Source organism: Lampetra fluviatilis, chromosome 54, assembly GCF_964198595.1.
Source record: "Lampetra fluviatilis chromosome 54, kcLamFluv1.1, whole genome shotgun sequence".
NCBI classification, from domain to species: Eukaryota; Metazoa; Chordata; class Hyperoartia; order Petromyzontiformes; family Petromyzontidae; genus Lampetra; species Lampetra fluviatilis.
This window is the reverse complement of record NC_136328.1, coordinates 8,789,319-8,813,729: the sequence shown is the minus strand read 5'-3', so window position 1 is coordinate 8,813,729 and position 24,411 is coordinate 8,789,319. Positions and strand designations below refer to the sequence as shown.

Sequence of the window (24,411 nt, the reverse complement as noted above, 5' to 3'; positions counted from 1 at the left end):
CCATATATAACGGTGTTGTTTTTTTTCAAGTGATCGCCAAAGTATTGCTCAACCCTTTCAGCAAAAACTCCGTCATCCGGCACTCAACCATCCGGAACGCCCTATTAACGGGCATCTGTCAGACGGCAATACAAGTCTTCCTTCACGTATCTGGAAAAATTCCGACGCCCATCTGGCATCTTGCCGTGCGCTTATCGTAGATCCGTTGTTGTTTACGGGATCTTCAGGACGCTGCCGAGTGGTGGCGCGAGTGGCAGTTTGTACACTCTGAACGGCCCCACTGCTCTCTGCAATCAATTTAGAATGCTCTAAAAGTGACCTCTGTAAAACAGTCAATTATTTGTTATGGCACAGTTAGAATGTAGGCTTAAGTTTCTTTCTTGAAAGTTTTATACTCTCGGATAACCACCTCCATTCCCCACGGGTGCCGGATCGTGGAGCTTATGCTGTAGCAAGTCCCAGTTACCCCCTACTTTGCGGACGGAGGAACAAAACAGAGCCACCGCGTGAACGCTTTCAACCGTGAAATCTTGAAGGCGCTAATTTAAAAAACAAATGCAAGCATGAGAAAATAAACCGCGCCGACCCAAATGGAGGAACTCGCAAAAAACCCCGCGCCAAAGCAGGCGCTCATCAGCATCGTGCGGTCAATCAAAACGAGCGCACGGGCAGAAATTATTAATAATCGCTCCCGAGGACAAGAGGAAACGGAGACCACAAAGCTGCTTCATCCACACTCAGCGACTTCCCCACTCCGGCTCTTGGCGCCACGACCGCCGCGGTTCTGAAGCTCACGGCTGAATCCCACTCACCGTCGCCCCGTGGATTGCGTATGAACGCGGGGCGTGTTCGCATCGTCGCCTTGCCCGGGGGGGGGGGGGACGAGCGCGCGCCAACCGCCCACCGACGCCGGTGGAGCGCGACGGTGGCGAGATGTTATCTCCCTCGCCTGGTATGCAAGAGGTCGCGGGTTCAATCCTGGCCCTGACACCTGTATATTTGGAGGAGATGTTTGTCTCTCTCTCTCTCTGCGCGTGGTCACGTGGATTTTTCTCCGGTTCCTTTAATTTTTCTCTCCACATTTAGAATCAACGTCACACGTTTAGATTATTTGGCTGCTATAAATATCCACGTGATGATAAGCCGCTTCGTTGAGCTATCATTTGTGCTAGGCAGGTCACTTCTGAAAAAGAGCTCTGCACAGCTCAGTGGGGCCTTACATGGTAAAAAAAAACGTTTAGCTTTAATAGTTTAGTCGTTTTTATTGTTGTCATAAACAGGGAAGAAGAATAATGCGTAGGGCATGGAATCCCGAGCGCTGCCCGACGACATTGCCCAAGCGTCCGATTGAGGCAACGTGAAAGCTGACCGGTGGCCGCGATGGTTAACCGCGGTCACGCATTTGCAACTGCGGGTACGACCTCGGTGTGACGAACCGCTTGCGGAGTTCTCACCGCTACAGATCAGGGGGCGTTCACGAGTCCCGCTTTTAAAGGACAATCCGAACATGAACGCACCATCGCCACGTCGCAGAGAAACTTGCACGGGTACCGGGGTCTCCGGGTCGTACAACAAAGTTGTACTACTACCGTCACCACCGACACACACGGGTGCATGTGCACAGCATTCACCATACAGTTTTATATTAGTGTACTGTACAATATAGTACAGTGCAGTACGGCGTGATAAAACGACGACAGTGTTTGGCGGCGCTTACGATCGAAACACGCGGGGGGCGGCTGACGGACGCACAAACTGACAGGAGGGTGATGCGTTTCCTGCAGCTACGCTCGTCGTGAACGAGGGGCGTGGGGGGGGAGGAGAAGATCGTTTGCAGCGCGGTGCGCGCTATGACGCGGTTATTGCCGAATTATTCTCGCTCTGGCTTTGTTTTGTCTCCCGAGTTGCAGTCGACGGCCTTTTTTCAACGATGCGGCCGGCTTCCTCCGAAAACGCAAAGTCCCTATGCGGCAAACATGATGCCAAACTAACGTCTCATGGAGATGAGACCATCGCTACGAGAGCGATTGTGGCGCTCCCCCCCCACCCGTGTCACAGACAAACACGCTTTTAACCTTCCGACGGCAAGGATCGACCACCGATCTCCACGGCCCACCCTGCTCAAGAAAGGCTCTCGCCTCGAGTCTCAAAACTCATCTTCAGGAGGAGGGTGGGATCCCCTGCACAAATTTGCCACTTCGCCAAAAAAATTTTTGGGAATATTTTTTGCTTTGTACGACACTTCCGCTCCCCCGGTCGGGACAGGGAAAATCAATCCCGCGGGCCCCCTCTCACGCGCGCGTGCACGACCCGCTCGCAATCGACGGTGGCAGAGGCGGCGGCGAGAGCAGAATCGAAAACGGAGATTAATTAACGGGAGTTTAAAAGTCGATTCCCACAGGCCGGACGTCTTTGGCAAATGGGACCGATGATCTCAGCCACACCCCACACGAGCGCTGAACCCACGGACCTCTGCGCTATGAAGAAGGGCCATCAACCGAAACGTCACCCATAGTTTGCATTCATCAGGCAGTGCTGGTAACGAATACGTTGAGTTTGATATTCGTGTGACACTTCCGACGCAGGAAGACAACAAAACTGTTTTGTTTTACCCACAGATTATCCCCCCCCCCATTCATAAACGGATCGGCACCACCCTGACCATCCACGGTAACCCCACCATTAACACAGACCCCCCTCCCCCCCCAGTATCCACACACAGATCCCCAGTATCCACACATACCCTCACTGTCCACAGACCCCTGGTATCCACACACAGACCCTCACTGTCCACACAGATCCCCAGTATCCACACACAGACCCTCACTGTCCACAGACCCCTGGTATCCACACACAGACCCTCAGTGTCTAGACAGACCCTTACCATCCACACCAACCCCCAGTATCCACACAGATCTTAATCATCCACAGACCCTCACCCTCCACACAAACCCCCCAGTCTACACACACAGACCCCCAGTATCCACATAGACCCCCGGTATCTACAGAGACCTCTACCATCCACACAGACCCCCCCAGTCTACACACACAGACCCCCGGTATCCACACAGAACATCGAGTCCCGCGCCACATCCGCATGGTCCCTTACCTTCATCGCAGCGGAAACAACAAGCAGCAGCAGCAAACAGGAGCCGCCTGCATAATTAATCAACGCAAAGCGTCGCCATTACCCAAGGAGAAAAAAAATGTTTACGATTTAAAAATGATCGGCGCAAGTGCACGGACAGCGGGAGGACGGCAGCACTGCAAGCGACGACAGCGCCGATTTAGTAATATCGGCGTCGCAGCCGGCTCCCCGGTGACGGCTTTTTCACGGTGGCGCCCGCCGTGCCCACCAGGGACGATGAGCGAGCGCCGATCGGCGCTGATCGGCGCGGGTCCGAAAGGCCGGGATGTCGCGGATCGTGCTCGTGTTGCTCATATCGCCAAGTCCGGTCCAATCAATGGCTCCATCGCGGCTGCGATCGATAACGGCCATTCCCCTACGCTCCATTTCATACGCAATTAAAATTTATTATTGCCATTATTATTATTATTATTGTTACTGCTGCTGTTGTCGTTATTGTTATTATCCCTGTAGCTGTCGTGGTCGATGACAGGGAATTCGGTTTGTTGGCCGGTCGGTCCATACGTTCGCAAAGTGATGGCGGAGTTGGAAGTCACGGGGATGAGATGTTGGGACGCGCGCGCATTGCATGGTGTATGCACCCCACCCAAAAACGCACTCTCACAGACACACACACGACACAGACACTCACACGACATCACAGACACTCACTCACAGACACACATGACACTCACCGACACACACCGACCGACACTCATGCCACTCGGACAGACTGGCACTCAGACACAAACACACACACATAGCGACCACTCAGACAGACCGACACTCACCAACACAAACTAACAGACACTAACAGATACACACGAACGCTCAGACACACCGGCACTCACAGATGCACACAAATTCACACACATGACACACAAGGATAAAACAGATATGTGCATACACCACACACAAAGACAAACAGAAACAGACACATGTACACATAGATACTCAAGACATCGACCCGCTCGGATACACACACAGACACAAAGGTACTCAGATACAAACAAACACACACACACAGTAGACCAGAACAGACACTCAAGCTCAACGACAGTCACAAACATACACCACACAATATAAAGACACTCGAACACACGGAAACGTACACAAAGACGCACACTGACCACACGAAGGCACAAGCACACATACTAAACACCACACACCAACACAAAGACACGCAGCCACAGTGTACTGCACACAGGCAAAACACACACGGAGAGATCCAGGTGCTCACCTCACACACAAATGCACAATCAGATCGCGTGCATTGAACACAGAAACACACCAAACCAAGACACACACACACTCAAATGTTCCAAATCAGAAAATTACACGCACGCTACTCAACTGGAATTACACATAGCAGCAATCATCGTCCCCTTCAGGCAGACTAATGCCCCACGTACAGGCCAGGTGCGAGTCACCTTGTGCCACGCGGGGACAGCTGCCAATTTGAGGCGGGGGGGGCCCTTTCACGTGTTTGAGATGAGCTGCAAAGTAACGCGGAGTCGAGTAGGGCACTCCATCACCGCCGTCACCACCGCCATCCTAAACTACTGAACTATTTTGATTTTACAAGGTAAGGCCCACTGAGCTATATTATTGCTCTTTTTCAGGAGGGACCTGGTCACAGATGAAAGCTAAACGAAGTGGCGGATCACGTGGAAATTTACTGCAGCCAAATACTCGAAAGGCGTTTTTATAAATGGAGGGGAAAAAACCAGGAGACCCGGAGAAAAATCCACGTGACCACCACGGGGAGAGAGAGCATGCAAACTGCACATATACAGCAGGCTTGGGGCTCGCGATCGAGCCCACGACATCCTGTATACCAGGCGAGGTAGTCAATATCTCCAAGCCGTGGTGGGTAGCTCCGCCACGGCAGCCACGACAGGGAGCAGATAGCAGCGACCTCTACACCAGGCAAACAGGGTGGCCGCGGTGACTGCGAGCGAGCCAGCGGTTCCCTCCTCCGTGCCCCACCGCGGCGCCGGACATCATCCCAGTAGCGGCGCCGCCATCCAGCAGCGGCACATGGGAAAGGGCCGATCGCCGCTAGCGACGAGAGACCCTGCTGTGACCTGCGCTGACCCTGCCGGTGGGCAAGGGCCCAGGCCCGTACCCGCGCGCCCCTGGGTAAACGCAGGGGGACACCTTGGTGGTGCGGACGCGTGGGGGGGGGCCAACCGGGGGGGCCCACTGGGGGTGGGCGGGGGGCCCACCCACCCCTGGATCGGGGCCCCACCCCTGGGTCGGGGTTGTTAGGGTCCTCGTGATGACGCTGGAGTCTCGTCCGGTCGGGCCTGGCCGCAGAGCTAAGCCACCAACCGAAAATCGGGTTATCTGTAATCAGATGTGGTCATCGCAAACAACCACCCGGAGCCCCTCCTCCTCCCACTGCGCCTGCCTGCCTGAACGCGCCCTGTCACACACACACACTCCCCTCCCGCCCCCGTCGCTCTCCTGTAAGCTCCTCTCTCTCTGCCTGCCTCTCTCCACCCACCCACTCCACCCCAACTCTCCCCCTTCCCCCACACACCACATCGAGGCGCGCGTTCCTATAGGGTACCTGCTACTTGGAAACCGGCCAATGGCCGGGCGAGAAAGGGGGAGCAGTTACTGCTGATTATGATGTAAATAGAGCAAACGGGATGGGAGGAGGGAGTGGTGGGAGAAGTGGTGGCGACGGTAGTGGAAGTGGTGGGGGAGGTGGTGGTGGCAAGAGGAGAGCAGGGGAGGGGGAGGGAAGCTCCGATTGAGGGGGAGGGAGATGGGAGCTGAAGTGGGGGTGGAGGGAGGCAGGAGGGGGGTGGTGGGAGGAGGGGGGTGGTGGGAGGAGGGGGGTTGGGGGTCCAGAAACCGGTCACAGCCGGTTAAGAGGCACCACTCGCACCACGGTTCACGAGATGCTCTGATTTCTCTCTGCATCAAGCCGGGGGAGGGGGGGTGGTGGGGGGGGCACGAGCGCCACTACTCCACGCTGTGCGAGTCAACACCGGGCACCCTCACCACGGAGGGCTGGAGAGGGCGGGCGGGGGGGGGGGCAATCCAGCAAGCTGTTACGACCTCCAGCAAGCAAGCGGCGGCAGCAGCGAGCCCCCACACCCTGCCGCCCCCCCCCGCCCCCCAGAGCCTCTTCACAACGAGACCCCCGCGCCCCTGCCATGCTTTTCCAATTAACGGAGGGGGTGGCGGTGGAGGGGGGGGAGCACGATGGAAATGCTTAAACGGGGCCCCTACGACCGGCTGACCACCACCGCTCCGCTGCTCTGTCCATCCGTGACTTGCTGCCCCCCCCCCCATCTCCACCCGGCTCCCCTACCCCCCGGCTCCCCCCCCCCCCGAAGCACGACTCACCACACGGGCCGTAACTTTAAAAGAAAATGTTTTTTTTGTTTTTTTAAAGTGAAATCGATAACACAATCGCCGCTCTCGAAAACAACAGCAGCAGCAGCAGCCGCCACTCACCACGCGAGGCGTGGGGGAGAACCCAAAACAAAAACAAACACCACGGCCTCCATTTTATAATTTAAAACGAGGCACAGCACTTAGTGCGCTTCATACATTGACCGCATTCCCACCCCTACCCCCCCACCACCACCACCACCACAACACCCACCCACCCCGGGCTGCCCCCCACTCTCCCACACACCCCAGGAGATTTATGCATAATTTAGAGCAGTTGTCACCCCCCCCAACCCATGCCGCCCCCCACTCCTCCAGGCAGCAGAGGCCTCCTTCCCCGTCCCAACAGCTTCCTTTCCCCGTGGCGGCGGGCAGCGCTGGGGGTTAGTAGGTCACGGGGCCTTCCCGCGGAAACCCCGGGGGGGGTAGCCGAGGCCTGGCTGAAGCTCCCTCCCCGCCGCACCCGTGGGGCTGACGAGGCGGCCAGGTGGCCTTGGGGGGGGGCGGGCAGGAGGGGTGGTCAGGGACGCAGAGTCGGCGCCACCGACGACGCTGGGTTCGAGTCTGGGTCTTCGGTTGCACAGCTGTGGATTCAATCGCAATCTCAAGTGAAGCCGGTTGATGGTGTGTCAGCCTGATCGCCAAACGACTTGCAGGGAGACGCACACCGACGATTGTAGACACGGAGACTTACGTAGAGACACAGACTCACAGAGACACTCACAGAGAGACTCACACAGACAACAATGACTTACAGAGACCGAGTTACCACTTTCATAGAGAGACTCATGTAGAGACAAGGAGACTCGCACAGACAATGCACAAACTCACAGTAGACTGACGGATTTGCCATTCCACTGTGATATCATGAGAAGCTGGTTGATGGTGTCAGTCTGATCACCAATGACTTGCAGAGAGACACACGGAGACTCGCACAGACACACAAACAACACATACTTACACAGACTGAGATAACACTTTCAGAGAGACAGACTCTTGTAGAGACACGGAGACTCGCAGACACAGACGTAGAGACTAAGTTACCACTTTCAGAGAGACACACAGACTCATGTGGACACACTGAGACACAGAAACAGCCTCACAAAGACACTTACACAGACGACCGAGTTGCCACTCTGCTGGGATCTCGCATGAAAGAAAGTTGGTCTGGGCCTCATCACCGATGAATGAACAAAAAGCCCAGAATAGCATTTTCTTTGGTCACCTCTTTGGCTAAATTCCAGGCCTAAGAATAAAAACAAGACACCAGTTTGACCGTCGTGCGAGAGACATCCCAACATCGGGGCGCATGGGAAAGTGCAGCGTTTGTCCCCCCCCCCCCCCGTGTAAAGCATAAGCAATCGCTTCTCTGAAGATATTCCTGCGATATTTCTCTCCACGGGAGGGGGGGGGGCTTTCTCTGAACACATGGGGGTTGACGCACTTATTGCCAAGAGAGTTCCAAGAGGAACACTCTTTGTCCCATCGCAACGACGCCGAGCAAAAGCAAACGACAGGAATCAAACTGGTTAAAATTCCAACCACCGCACGCCACTTTCAGGACACGGCAAAGGAAGAAGGGGCCAGCCTTGAGAACCGGCCCTGAATGCAAAAAAACCCTTCTGTGCACTGCGCTCCAGCGATTGGATGGACGTGGAGGCATCGCCGACTGCTGCTGAGAGAGCGATGGGAGGGAGGGGGTCAAAGGACTCGGATCCTTACGCGGGATTGAACCGAGCTCCCGTATGGGGGGGGGAGGTGATGGTGGTGGGGGGGGGGTCTCAGCTGGGGTGGGTCACGAGTTTCCCATCGCATTAATTTGGTAATTGCACTTAATTTGGCGAAGCGCAGCTTTAGGGGCTTACATGTCGGATACGTGCCTCGCAAACCACTTTCATCAGCGCCCCCCCCACCCCCTAACCCATCACGCCCCCCCCACCCCAAAGCATCGCATCGCTAACCAGACGGCCTCTGTGTTGCACACGCACACGCTCACTCATACACTGTACACTAACACACACACACCCCGAGCCCATCACGCCCACAGCGCATGCTAAACCAGAGAACATGTGAGCACACACTCAAAGGTGAAGATCTCCCATATAGCCTTCACGGACTCTTGGGGCAAGTGTTGTCAGCAAGTAGCTTTGAAGGCCGGCATGGCACACGAGGGGGTGGGTGGCCAGCACCACACCTGGTCGCCTTTGTCTCCCCAGTGGCGATGTTCACACACCGCACAAGGTACTCATTGCAGGGCGAATCGGCCTAGGGGAAGATCAGGACCAAATTCAGATATTCATCACTGATGTTGGCCACGAGCACAAAAGTAACTCGGGTGGCCGGGTTTGTAGGACAGTGAGCTAACCGCTGCACCACCGTTCCCCACACATACACCCAAACAACACAATGCATCCGAAGCATACAAAGACAAACCCAGACGCACACCACCTAACACGCACCAAATATCATACAACCACACACACCCTAGAATACACACATCAGCACGCTCACCCAAACAGAAACACCAAGATCCTGCTAGCGAGGAGGTGGTGAGGTCGGCACCACACCGCGGCTGTCTGTTTCCCGAGTGCCGATGTTTACGCACCACCGCATCAGGTACTCATTTGTAGCCGAGTCGACCTAGGGGTGGGGGGCCCTTGGACGAGGTCAGGGGTCACTCTCCACCGTGGTTAGCCATGGCCGGAAATCAAAGCCAGGTTTGCAGGGGTTCTTAGCAATCTGCTGAGCACTACCCACGCCACCGCTCCCCACAAACACACAAACAAAGATGCACACCCACCCCTCCGCCCCATCGCCTCAAGACTGTTGGGACAAGTGCTGTCGGTGAGCATCGACGAAGGCCGACAGAAGTTAGCTGACCAGCACTACGATCGACCGCCTTCATCTCCCCAGAGGTGATGCTTACACATTGCACCGGGTTACTCATTTATGGCGGAGTTGACCTAAGGGAAGCCCAGGACTTGGTTCGAATATTTGCAGATGTTGGCCGTGGGCAGGAATTATACTCGGGTTGTTGGGTTCATTGTGGAGTGCGTTTGCCACTACACTACCACACCACAAAGACAAAGAGAGCCTTAACAGACTGTTGGGGCAAGTGATGTTAGTAGCACCGATGAAGGCCGGCACGGCACACGAGGGGGTTGGTGGCCAACACCAAGCCCGGCCGCCTTTGTCTCCGGAGCGGCGATGTTTACACACCGCACCAGGTACTCATTTGAGGCTGAGCCGACATAGCGGAGGCCCAGGACCAGTTCAGATAATCGTCACTGGTGTTGGCCGTGAGCGGAAATTTAACTCGGGCTGTCGAATTCGTAGCACAGTGTAGCGCTAACCACCCGCAAGCACAAACACTCACGCCCAACATGGATGACAGATTGTTCAAAACACAATGCGCTGTGAACTTGAGTGTCAATGTCAATCCATGAATCGATGCATCATTGCCCCTCTAGTTACAATACAATATTTAATACGTCATCACCCCTACAGAAACTCTGATGGAACCCTTTAAATTCCCATTGGTTTTTTTTCAACGGTCGCATTTCGAGAGAACCCCGCTCAAACATCTGCATATGTCAGGTTTTTGGAATTCCACAAATTTCTCGTTTAAAAAAATCAATTGTGTTTACATCAAAACCCGTTTAGCAGCCCGGGCTTATGGACGTCATCCATCGTCGTTTACAGCCGGCAAGCACGACCCACGCCACCCACCCTACAACCCACGCCACCCACCCTACTACCCACGCCACCCACCCTACTACCCACGCCACCCACCCTACTACCCACGCCACCCACCCTACTACCCACGCCACCCACCCTACTACCCACGCCACCCACCCTACTACCCACGCCACCCACCCTACTACCCACGCCACCCACCCTACTACCCACGCCACCCACCCTACTACCCACGCCACCCACCCTACTACCCACGCCACCCACCCTACTACCCACGACACCCACCCTACCACCCACCCTACTACCCACGCCACCCACCCTACTACCCACTACACCCCACTACACCCACCCTACCCACCCTACCCACCCACCCTACTACCCACTACACCCACCCTACTACCCACTACACCCACCCTACCCACTACACCCACCCTACCCACTACACCCACCCTACCCACTACACCCACCCTACCCACTACACCCACCCTACCCACTACACCCACCCTACCCACTACACCCACCCTACTACCCACGACACCCCACGCCACCCACCCTACCACCCACGCCACCCACCCTACCACCCACGCCACCCACCCTACCCACTACACCCCACTACAACCACCCTACCCACGACACCCCACCCTACCCACTACACCGACTCACCCGACCCTACCCACCTAAACCAACTCACACTACCCACCCCACCAACCCACCCACCCACGCTGTCCTACCAACCCACCCACCCCAGCTATCTTACCCTGTCCACCCTACCCCGACAGCGTCCGAGTGAGCGAACAAGACGGGACAAAAGCAGGAGGGGCGCCACCTCTCTCGCCTGATCGCACGCGAGCAGCTCGTGGGCGCGCTCACAACGCAATTAGACGAAGCACGTAGCAATTCGCGTTAGCGACGCACCCGAACGATTCACATCACGACGCACGGAACAATTCACGACAACCCGCCCGATGTCGCGTTTTGTTTTTTCACAGCTCGAGTTGCGAGCAACGTTTGTCGTCTCCGTCGAACCAAATAAAGGCCATCGCCCGTCCAGCACTTGATGGGCAAAAGGGCCGCACATACAACTGGCCCACAGCCACCTGCCCTGCGAGCGAGGAGGGGACGATCAGGTGACAGTGAGCGAGCGATGGGGGGGGGGGTGAATGAGCCAACGAGTAAGCGAGCAGGTGAGCGAGCGTGCTGGAGTGAGCCGAGACGCGTGCTGCAGTGAAGGAGCGAGTCGATTTTATTTCCCTGTGAATTGGGGGGTGCCCCCTGCGGTGCGGTGGCGCAACGCAGCACACGCAGCACACAAAACAACGATTCCCCGTGAAGCCTTCAGAGACTGGGGCAAGTGCCGTTAGCGAGTAGCACCAATGAAGGCCGGAATGGTACACGAGGAGGGGGGTGTGGCCAGCAACACGCCCGACCGCCTTTGTCTCCCCAGTGGCAATGTTTACACTGCACCTGGTACTCATTTGAGGCCGAGTCGACCTAGGGGAGGCCCAGAACCGGTTCAAATAATCGTCACTGGGTGTTGGCCGTGAGCGGAAATCGAACCCGGGTCGCCGGGTTCATAGCCCAATGCGCCAACCACTACACCACCGCTCCCCACGCGCACACGCACCAACACGCACACGCGCACACCCACCCAAGCACGCGGCTTAGGTCCCGAGTCGTGCAGCCTCTGCTCGCCCCCAAACGTTGTTCTCCGCTTGGATCTGGGGACCGCCGGATTAACGGCAGCGCCACGCGACGCTGACGTCCTCTAAACCGCGACCCTAGGACCCTAGGGGGGAGGTCCAGGACCGGTTCAAATAATCGTCACTGGGTGGTGGCCGTGAGCGGGAATCGAACCCGGGTGGCCGGGTTCGTGGCCCAGCGCGCTAACCACTACACCACCGCTCCCAGCACACGCGTGGCGCCGCCGGCCCCTGGCAGTCGCTCAAGTCGGGGGGGGGGGGGAACTGAAACTGCGTCCAAGCGTCGTGACGTAGGGCGGCGCAAGTGGGACGCGAGCTGCGAGGAGGGGGGGGGGGATTCCCTCCTCCCCCCACCTCCCCAGTCACCCCCCCACCTCGCCCGGTGCAGGCTGCCCCGCACGACGCTGCCAAGGCAGAGGATTTCCCTCCAGAGCTCAAGAGTTTTGAATTTCGCACCGAGGGGGAGGGAGGAACCGGAAGTGAGGAAGGCGAGCTCGGGGTCGGCTTTCACGGAGGCAAACACGGGGGAGGGGGGGGGCAGCAGGAGTCCATCTGCCCTCCGCCGTCAATAGCCGAGGAGGAGGAGGGGGGGGGGGCTGCCCACTCACGGCTCTCTCATCGAAGCAACGGTGCAGTTTTTATTGCATCGCAGCGCCGTGAGAGTTGTCGACGATTCGGGCAGCGGGGGGGGGGGGGGGGGGGGGCCTCATCCAGCAGCGGAGTGGACAAAAGGGCTGAACATGCACAGACACGCTCTTCAACGCTCGTACGCACACGCATTCAAAGCCAAAGCAATTTCCCTGCTCCGACGAGCATCGAGGCTCATTGGTGCTCATTTTCTACGTACGGCCCTGTAAGAGCCGGTGGTGGAAATTCCACATCCCCATGACGGGGATCGAGCCATCCACAGGCCAACGACGGTTGACGTCCGCCAAAAGTTTGGATTCATTTAATCGACCCCAGAGGGATTGATGGGACAGAGTTTAATGCGCAACCTTCCCATCGTTTATCGTTTTTTTTGTCGTTGTGTTTGCAGGACCGTGAGTGATGGAGACAGCTTGAGGAGGCCTTCATCCAGCAGTGGATGCATCGCAGTTGATGCTGCGGATCAACTCGTTTACTCAAATCCAATTCGAGCACCTGGAAACCTCAATAACGGAGCCTCAGTAATCCCCGCACACCACACACACCAAGAGTCCGCGCGAGATTCGGAGAACGCTGCTACTGCTGGATCTACGATACACCAAACAAAGAAAAGAACATATCCCCCCGTATAGCCTCAAAAGACTGTTGGAGCAAGTTCTGTTAGCGAGCATCCCGCACTAGGTATTCACTTGAGGCGGAGTCGATCTAGGGGAGGCCCAGGACCAGTTCAGATAATCGTCACCAGTGTTGGCCAAGAGCGGGAATCAAACTTGGGTCGCGAGGTTTGTGGCGCAGCGCGCTAACCGCAGCACTACCGCTCTACGATGCACCGACATCAATTCTCTCTCTCTCACAAGGCATGCAGCGGTGGAGCCCTGGTTGGCACACCGTTAGATTCCTGGCCACGGCTATCACCAGTGGCGAGTGATACAAGAACCAGTTTTCAGAAGGTTGGACCACACGGGTGAACGTAATATATCACAGGTCAAAGCAATTAGCACCCTAGCAGGCTCTCTTAACATCCCATCAAACACGTGCAGGAAGTAGGATTCGGAGCTCCGAATACGCCTCGATGTTAAGTTCAAAGCAGCGAGGAGACCGAGTCTCAAATTCTCAAGAAAATGCTTCAGAAAAATGATTCATTGCGGTCGGCATTTTTATAGTGGAAGCCTCGCCTCATTCGAGACCCAAACAAACATCGCACACCACTTTTAACATTCCTCCTCCCCGAAGACACCGCTGGTGGAACCAGCAACTGCATGGGAACATCAACAGTAGGCCTCTGTGCACTGCAACAGCTCCATAATTGGAGAAGTAAACGCACACGAGCCACAGTCGTGCGATTGTGGCAATGCAACGCAAACTATGGACCCTACAGGATACTACTACTAGTCTGCGCTGCTTCAAAAGAGGAACGGCAAAACTACACAAACTCTCTCCTCCCGTCGTGGCGAGCAGCAGACCTCGACATTGGCATCGAGCTCCTGAAACACGTTGGGCACGGCGCAAGAACAGATTAGTGCAAGGCTATGAAAGCGGTGTGCGTCAACAAGGTATAGTCTGCCAAAATGTAGGAATGTTGAATTATTTCAAACCGTACGTAGCCAACCGTGCTAATCGGAGGTGTAGGGAAAAGGACAAACTAAAACCCAAAAAGCCGTTCTAAAGGAATGAGTTTTCAATCTAGATGATTAAAAAGTGCATAAGCTCCAGTGGCCTCCTAATATCAGAAGGAAGAGCATTCCAAACAGCCGCAGAAGCGCATCTGAAAGCGTCTTTGTTCGATGGCTAGCCAAAAGTCACTGCTGCGAGGATGACCAGAGTTTGCGTGATGATGGTTTATGCTCCTTGACGAGATCATCAAGGTACTGTGCCCCATCTGTGGCGAGCACTTTGTGTGTGTGATGAGCATGACCTCAATGTATTCGTTCAGCATTTGTGTAGCACAACCCGTAATCTAACTGGTGGGGTCTCCTGTCCCGAGCGCGATCCAGGCTCAGCCCTGCTTAGCTTACGAGCTCCGATGACATCGGACGCATTGTGTGCAAGAGATTCGGTCACACTGCCCTCAATTCGAAATTTAAACATCGCCAAATGATGCAGAGCAGCGGCGGCGGAACGGATTTTGGCACCACCAAACACTTGAGAGGCCCTCCGATTGTCACGGCGGAAGTGAGGTCGCTCTCGCGAAAACACGGGGACACGTGTCAACACGCTCGCACCTGAGTCTAAATAAAGGCATTGTTGCCACCTAATTTTTTTTGCCTAGTCCTAGCAACAATGACAGCCGCTCGCGCCCACACACACCTCCACCACCGGGCTTTCACACCGAGCGATTACGAGCTGACGCCGTCGAAGCCACCACCGGAGGCGGCGCTGGAAGGGGGGGGTAGCAGCAGCAACGCCAGGAAGCGTTTCTCCGCGTCTCCCCAATGCGTATGGCTGGGGCCAAGCCGGCCCGCGGCCAACTCACCACAAAACACGACGCCGCAGAAGGCTTTCGATTGAGTAACGTTGCAGCGGCATTATGTTTAGAGGAAGAAAGTAAGAGGGGGAAAAAAATTTAAGTAAAAAAAACGGACCGCCGTACTTTCTTTGGCAGAAAGTTGAACGCGATCGCGGCGGCGCCCGCGGTGCCGGCACGAGCGCGAGCAGCGGCGTTTCCCAGCTGCGCAATTTGTCAAGCGGAGAGAGGCAACACAGGAGCCGCACACGCGCCCGGAGCTGGCGAGGTTCCCCGAGCTCGCCCCCCCCCACCCACAGCGATCCCCCCTCTCCCCCCTCCCGAGCAGAGGGGGGGGTATATGGAAGCGAGAGAAAAACGAGCGGCGTGGGGGTTTGGCTGCGGATGCCGCGCGCGCGGCGCCACGCGCGGTAGCGGGCGCCGTGGGAGTTCTTATTGGGTTGCGCTTTGTGCACTGCTGCCAGCGCTGTGCCTCGACAGTTTAGTTTCACACGAGAAGGAGCGGGGGGCGAGCTCGAGAGCCAACGGAGAAGTGTAACCACGAGGATTTTGCTGCAGCGAGTTTTTGTGCGGGTTTCTCGTCGGGCATGTCGACACGCGCGCGCACACAAAGACAAAGATCCCACCACAGCCCCCCCCCACCACCACCACGCGTATCCTATAGAGGCTCTTACAAACATACATCTTGGGGCAAGTGCTGTCACTTGGCTGAGTGGACATACGGGAGGACAAGGACCAGTTGAGATATTTGTCACCGACGGTAGGCGTGAGGCGGGACTCAAACTAGCATCACCGCTCCCCCCAACACACACACACAAAGATCCCCCATATAGCCTTAACAGACTGTAGGAGCAAGTGCTGTTAGCGAGCACCTATAAAGGCCGGCACGGTACACGAGGGGGTGGGTGGGGCCAGCACCACGCCCGACTGCCGATGTCTCGCCAGTGGCGATGTTTACACACCGCACCAGGTACTCATTTGAGACCGAGTCGTCCTAGGGGAGGCCCAGGACCGGTTCAGATAATCGTCACTGGTGTTGGCCATGAGCGGGAATCTAACCCGGGTCACCGGGTTCATAGCGCAGCGTGCTAACCGCTACACTACCGCTCCCTACAGGCACGCACACACATGCACAAGCACACGCACAAGCACACGCACAAACACGCGCACGCGGCTTAGGTCCCGAGTCGTGCAGCCTCTGCTCGTCCCAAACTTTTTTCTCCGCTTGAATCTGGGACCCTCGGATTAACACCAGCGGCCAGCGACGCTGGCGTCCTCTAAACCCTGGCAAGGGAAGCGCGGCTCAACTAAATTTGGCATTAAATCGGCACGCACGTTGAAGCGCAGAACATCGCGAGTCGCGAGCATATTACATTATTATTTATCTATTTATTCTTCGCCCGCGATGCTTAGAAGCTGAATAATGCTCGTTACGCCCATGCCATAACTCGCACGGGTCTGCGGGGTTACACGGCACTCATTATTCCAACTCCATTGTACGGACTTCTCTGCTTTTCAACAACAACACCCACCGCTCCCCCCCCCACCTCCTACGCAATAATTACCGCAAACGAATTAAGCCCCAGCAAGTGAGCGCCTGGCGACGTTCAGCTCCGTGCGCCGAGCACAACACATTTCGTAAACGCGCGACGCAGGATGGAACGAGGAGGGAGTGAGCGGGCGGCCTCCCGGGAGGGCGGGTGGAGGAGGGGGGCGTAGGTTGGAGGGTGGACGATGGGTGCTGAAAGGTGGCAGTGACAGTGGCGCAGGGGAGAGGGTTACTGGGGGGCTGGCGGCAGGGGGGGGGGCTGGTGGGGGGCTTGGGGGGGGGACAAAGGCTGACAAATTAGCCCCGTGCCGGGGCAGTGAGCGGTGAGCGTGAGCTGGGTTCCGAACAGATCTTGCGAAGTCGGATAAACAGGAACAGACAGCGACCACCCCCCCCAACCCTCGCCCCACCGCCCCCCTCCCCTCCTCTGTTGCCCCCCTCCCCCCATTCCCCTCCCCCACCCCCCTCTACCACCCCTCCCCTGCCCTGCCAGAGACCTTAGGAGATCCGTGGACGTTCCGCTTGGCGGGATGCAGCCTGGTGTGGAAGCTAAGAAGAATCGCAATTGAGACGTGGGTTTCGTTCTGTTCGTTCGCATGCCGTTCCACCGTGTGTGTGTGTTTTAAGTAGGGTCGTGTGTACTTCGGCTGGAGCAATGGCGCAGCAGTTAGAGCGCGGCCGCGCTATTAGTCCGCCGACCCGACTTCGATTCCCGGGCAGGGCAAACGTCAGTGATTAGTGAGATCCATATTCCTAACCCAGGATCTCAGCAGTGACATTTCAGTGCTGCGACTTGGCCATTATGGACCCCCCCACCCCAATCCTCAGAAAATTCCCAATGCACTGAGCACATAGGCACGAGCAGCAAGACAGGACCCGTGTCAAACAGTGACCTACAACCACTTCCTGTCCCTCCACGGAGGTCCCCTGGGAACCGCGCCGAGCCTAACCGGCCCAGACAGCGGGCGGCGGAGCGAGGGGGGCGAGCAAATGAATGAGCGAGCACAGCAGTGAGCAACGGAGCAAATGAGTTGGCGAGCGAGCGACGGTGTGATCAAGGGAGTGAGCGAAAGAGCGAGCGAGGCCGATGAGTGCAGCAGTGAACAAAAGGAGAAAGCAGAGGAGCGACTGAAGGTAGAAGCAAGGGAGTAAATGAGAGGAGTGAGCGAGCGATGGCGGGAGATGAGGGAAGCGAGAGGGAGGGAACGAGTCGGCAACCAAGTCAAGGAGGGAGAGCGAGTTCAAGAAAGAAATATCAAACCGGGGAACGAAAAAGAGAAGGAATCTAAGAGCGAGGGAGTGAGCGAGTGAGGGAGCGAGGCGGTGAGTGAAGATGGGCGTGATCGAAGTGAGGAGGGGCAGCAAGTGAGCGAGTGAACGAACGCGGCACACGTGTGAAGGCAGGAGCGAGCGAGGGAGAGAGGGTGCAGGCGAGCGACTCGTTGGGAATTCCAGCCCCGGAGGACGGAATTGGGCGCCGCTCGGCGCTCGCGCCGCGTCGCCACCCCTCGCTGGGTCGACAAATAAATCCTGGCACAATTCAATGCACATGTCAATTACAGCAGTGCACTCTGGGAGTACAGCGGGGCCCGCCCGCAGCCAGCGCCGGCCGTCAAGGGCGACGCTGGGAGGGATACCATCCCCCGCCGCCCCCCGCCCAACACCAACCCCCATTATTTTTTTTACTAAACAACGGGAAATCAGACCCGGCGCTTCGCTCACTCCGCTGTCAACGCCGGTGGGTTTTCTTCACCCCCCCCCCCGGCCCTTCGTTCCCATTGTTGCTACGGCCACCAACGCTCGTGGGGCTCAGCCCCCCACCCCCCCCCAGGTTTCCCCTTCTCGCTAAAGAGGCCACCGTGATCCTCGCTCGACGGGCCTTTTCATCGGGCTTCTAAAATAAACGTTCGGGTGATTTGCTCCGTAACGTTTGTTCGCCCTGCCCGCCCGTCTGATCGTCACGTAACGTACGTCGGTTCGGATCCAGCCAGCGTAATCCGGGGCGCCCGTACCCGCACTGCAAAGCGTGCGTGTGCGGCGCGTAGCGTCAAGGTTAAATGTTTAGTGTTTTGCATGGGCAGCCATCTATCATTCAATTAACTGTATTGGACGCACCTAACGTGGGCGGGAAGGCTAAACCCGGGATGGATCGCCCCGGCCCAGCACGTGGAGGATAAATTAACACGCCGCCCGGCAAGCATGGGAAATTGGAGGATCTGCCGCTGGTGGTTTCTCTCTCTCCTTCTCTCTCTGGAGGTCGTTCAGATATCGAAATTGTGGGTTGTTCGTGACTGGCGGCGTGACGATTCACCCCCCCCCCCCCCGCCGGTAAATCGATGGATTCTCACGATTCCACCCGAGGATCGATTCTCTTGAACGCCGCGGCGAAGCGGCAGCTCCTCTCGTGGCTGCAGAGGTCACGTGAAACCCAACTGAGCGCAACAACAAATTCGAATAGAAGCATCTTTCACACACCATCCCATTGTGTGCTACCATGAGCTGACCAATCGATGCGAATCGATTAACCGATGTATCGTTCCATCCTACACTCGTATAACCTACACACACCACAAGCCTACAGTCCCTTTGCCGATCCACTGCTCGATGAAGGCCTCAAACGATGCCATGTCGGTCATGGGAGCTGGGGACGGCGAAGAGCAGGGGGGGGGGGGGCCCAGGATCACGTTTCAGATGACGCTCGCCGGGAATCCAACTGGGGTTTGTCGGATTGCGATCACAGCTCGCAAAGCACTGCGCCCGCTTGCTCTCCTTGAATAATTCTGAAGGGTTACCAGAACAAGGAAGGGAGCGCGCACACTGCACGTTGGCTCTGTAGGGTCCACGCGCGTGCGGCAAGAGCAACGTTTGCCGATAGACCACGGGCCGCTGTTCTCCACGGCGGAATCTGCCAAACAGCAGGAGGAGAGAGGCGGGTGGTGGAGGAAGGGGGGAATCTTTTGTCTGACAAAAGCGAGTCATCTGAACCCCCCCACCACCAGCCCGCCCCCCCATCCCCACACACCAACGTGGTCATTACAGCAGATTTGTCCAGAGTGGAGTTGGGTGGGTGTGTGGGGGGCGGGGAAGGTGGGAGGTGGAAGGCCGAGCTGGGGTGAAGGATTGGGGGCACGACGGGGTGGGGTGGCGAGGAGGAGGGGGGTGAAGAGCAGGAAGGCCTGCGAGGAGGGATTTGGGAGGGAGTGGGGGAGGCAGGAAGGGAGACACCGCAAATCCACCGCAAAGGAGAAGCCAGCAAGCCGCTTTACAGCAGAGCCTTCGAGCAAATCCCAACTCATCCACCGCACAAGCACACAACCTTCGCCCGCTATTTTTAACCCTTTTAACGCCGTTTCCTTCGGTCCATTGCGCTCATCGGTTTCGCTCAGGCGTCTCCTCCTCCTCCTCCACCGCTACTGCCCGTGCCCGGTTCGACGAAGCGTGGGGAGGGTTCAGCTCGATCGATTCTACTTTGTACATCCCTAAAAACCTGCAGGGACTTAACCCAAACGTCCGCAGTGGGTCGGCCCGAGAGAAATCCCGCCAAGTGGAGGGCGCGGGATGAAATTTCTCCATGCCCTCTGTGCTCGGGCAACGCTAAAAACCGGTGGGTGATGCAAGGAGCGGGCGAGAGTTTGGCACCAAAAGGCTGCGGTGACCACAACAACAACAACAGCAGAAGCAGCAGCAGCAACAACAACAGCAACAACAACAGCAGAAGCATCAACAACAGCAAAAACAACAACAACAGCAGCAGCATCAACAACAGCAGCAACAGCAGAAGCAGCAGCATCAACAACAACAACAGCAGAAGCAGCAGCATCAACAACAACAACAGCAGAAGCAGCAGCATCAACAACAACAACAACAGCAGAAGCAGCAGCATCAACAACAACAACAGCAGAAGCAGCAGCATCAACAACAACAACAGCAGAAGCAGCAGCATCAACAACAGCAGAAGCAGCAGCATCAACAACAACAACAGCAGAAGCAGCAGCATCAACAACAACAGCAGAAGCAGCAGCAACAACAACAACAACAGAAGCAGCAGCAACAACAACAGCAGAAGCAGCAGCAACAACGACAACAGCAGAAGCAGCAGCAGCAACAGCAGAAGCAGTAACAACAACAACAGCAGCAGCCGCCATCCACCGCAGATCTTGCGCCATGATAGGTGCACTCCAAGTCACCTGTTGGGAGGTTCGTCGGTGGGAGGTTACGGGAGAGGCCCCCCGCGCGTACATACACACACATAACCGCGTGTCTAATGCAGACTACAAACATCCCAATGCGAATGCAACATTAAACGCAACTTTGCATAATGCAGTACACGAACGACTTCTGTGAGGCCTCTTGACTGTCGCCCTTCTATGAAGGGGTTTCAAACATTGGACATTCACCACACATCCACCGTGCAATTCCACGCGTCTCGCTTGCATGGCACCGCATCTGGATAGGCAGGCGCATTCAGGTGCCGGATAAAAACGCCAAGCGTAACCCCCCGCAACGCATTATTTTTTTTGATTGGTTGAAGAAAAACTTTCAAAACCGTTGCTTTTCCATCCTGCCGTACTATAGAAGTGCCCCACTATATAAAGACAAATATAGCCATTCACACTCTCGGGGAAAGTGCTGTTAGCGAGCGCCTATTAAGACCGGAACGGCACTCGAGGGGGAGGGGTGTTTGCGAGCAACACCCCCACACCGCCCGCCTGCCTTTGTCCCGACGGACTCGTGCCGATGTTTACACACCGCACCTGGTAGTCATTTACGGTCGAGTCGACCTAGGGGAGGCCCAGGACCAATTCAAACATCACACACACAAGAGACCCACACACGCGGCATGCGCATCTACATGTGAAGATGGAACACGAGCAGTAGGTCACCGCGACCTCGCGCTGCACGAACGCCGAAGGTCCATCTCCGTGCGTGACTCACGTCGCGTATGAACAATGCCGATTTTTTTTTAATTAGCGATTTCTCATCCATTCATCGTCAGCATCATCATCAGCCATGGCCAGTCCACTGCTGGATGAAGGCCCCCCCCCACAAGCCGTCACCATCTCTCACGGCAACGTGACGATCCATCATCGCTCCATCTCCGCAGCGGACGTGCCCTCGGATGATACCCCGCCTCCCTTTGCTCGACTCGTCTTGACAATCACCAACTTACTCGCTTTTAACATTTTACGTATTTCTGATCGCTTAAGGTTATCAGCAAGAGAATATCAGAAAACGTTGAGGATAACCAACGGCACGACTGAGAAGGTTTAAGAAAGGTTTCTCTGCAGCCGGACTATCAATCAGACACGCGATGCCAATGTCTTTGTAGGCGACTGAATGACTCGATGGAAAATGATGCAGTGAACCAAGCTTTCAAACACCAGACATAAATAAAAACATATCTAGAACTTGCAAAAACTATTTTTAAAAATGGAATGACGACACATGGAGGGAATAACAAAATGCAAATTAAGAGTCGGGCAAGGAGGAGTTGTTCAGGAACGCCGCGGTGGCGAGACGTTAACTACCTCGCCTGGTACGTGTGTATGTTGAACTTCTTTCGCACCGTACTTAGCCAGCCGTGCTCGTCAGGAGGTGCGGGGGAAGGACAAAAGAAAAGAGGTTCTAAAGAAATTAGTTTTCAATCTAGATTTAAAAGTGCATAGCTCCAGTGGCTTCCGATTATCTGAAGGAAGAGCGTTCCAGACGGCTGCAGAAGAGCATCAAAAAGCACACGATGCAGTGACCGTCTTTGTTCGATGGCTATGTAAAAGCAGCCCATGACCTCCTGGTATACAAAGGAGGTCGTGGGTCCCATCCCGACCCTGACGCCTGTATATTTGGAATTTACATGTTCTCCTAGTGGTCGTGTTTAGAGTATTTAGCTGCTATTAATTTCCACGTGATAAGCCACTACGTTGAGCTATCGTTTGCGGCCAGGTTACTTCTGAAAAAGCTATATAGCTTTGTGGGCCTCATCTGGTAAAATAAAAATGGTTAGTAGTTATTTAGTTAAGATAGTTCATGGGACCGTCAGATGTTGTTTCCTAAAACTAGATTGGAAAAATAAAGGCCCGAATATACACTTTAGATGTTCATGAACACGTCTAACATATTTGTGCGATGGCAGGGTTATCCGAAGAACCGACGAAGTGAATTCCCGAAAGGCAGGAAATGCTAAACGGAGCTTAAATTAAACGTGGCCACAGAAAGTTGGACTTCGGGGTAGAGCAAGCCAGCCGAACGCGTACGGACGTCACCGGTGCCAGATCGCGACGCCTCCTCCAGATGACGCGCTCACCGCAGGGCGACCAACGAAAACGCCAACACCATTCGCTCGCGAGCATTTAAGCAAAAAGTAAATAATTGACAGCCGATATAGATCCACTGCTGGGTGAAGAAGGCCTCTTCCCGTACGCCGTTGCCACTCGTAGGGGTTGTCCGACCAAGACTAAACTAAACTATATTTTGTTATTGTACCAGGTAAGGCCCACCGAGTTCTACAGCTCTTCTTCGGAAGGGACCTGGCCACACATGAACGCCCGACGAAGCGGCTTCTCACGTGGAAATGTAAAACGGCCAAATACTCTAAATGCACGATTCTAAACGTGGAGGGAAAAACCGGAGGAGCCGGAGACAAATCCACGCAACCACAGAGAACGTGCACGTTCCAAATATACAGACATCAGGATCGAACCCATGACCTCCTGTATACCAGGCAAGGTAGTTAACATCTCGCTGATGTGGCGCCCCACACTTCAATACCACACGTGGGGGTCAGTGCGAGTTGGTCAAGGGGCAGTGGGGGGGGGGCGTACGCCAAGGACAGGTCCGGATATCGTTCGCCACCGACGTTGGCCGTGGTCAGGAATAGAACTCTGGTTGCGCAGCTCCACCGTGCCACAGCTCCGTGCTCACGTGCGTTACATACAGGGCACTACCGCAGCTCGGTGCTCACGTGCGTTACATACAGGGCACTACCGCAGCTCGGTGCTCACGTGCGTCACATACAGGGCACTACCGCAGCTCCGTGCTCACGTGCGTCACATACAGGGCACTACCGCAGCTCCGTGCTCACGTGCGTCACATACAGGGCACTACCGCAGCTCGGTGCTCACGTGCGTTACATACAGGGCACTACCGCAGCTCCGTGCTCACGTGCGTCACATACAGGGCACTACCGCAGCTCCGTGCTCACGTGCGTCACATACAGGGCACTACCGCAGCTCCGTGCTCACGTGCGTCACATACAGGGCACTACCGCAGCTCCGTGCTCACGTGCGTCACATACAGGGCACTACCGCAGCTCCGTGCTCACGAAGTTACATACAGGGCACGCACTATCGTTCATTAAATACACACACACAGGACTGAATACGGACAGCCCATTTTGACTGACGAGCAACTGGCTCAAGTAAATTGTAACGATGGTCGAGAAGGCTTCAATTTGCCACAAATATAGTGGAGCCAATGTGTAAAAGGCACAGCCGCTGCGATTGCTTGCTCAAACACCTACCGGCAGGAGGGAGCTGTCGGTGGGTAGTGTGGCCTACTCTTCCACGATGGCCAGAAGCCTTGGAAGAGGTTGGCATAATCCACTCGTTACCCCACCACACGCGGCCTGCCGACTGACCGACCGACGATGCACACATTCACGCCGCCGGGTGGACAGATGCGGTGAGGAGGGGGATGGGAATTTAAGAACACTTGCAACATCATCGTCTCAAACTGCCGCGCACGGGAGATTTACTGAAAACTCAAACCGGTGGAGCTCTCGATTTTCAAATTCAGCGTGCGAACCTCGGAATGGCTGTGGCGC

The 24,411-nt window shown here is 55.9% G+C and overlaps 1 protein-coding gene across 7 annotated transcripts in view; it reads right to left on the bottom strand.

The window, feature by feature from the left end:
* The window catches only part of LOC144949699 (chromodomain-helicase-DNA-binding protein 7-like), a 120,830-nt gene that overhangs the window by 79,898 nt on the left and 16,521 nt on the right, over positions 1-24,411 (bottom strand). The gene's annotated exons all lie outside the window — the stretch shown is intronic.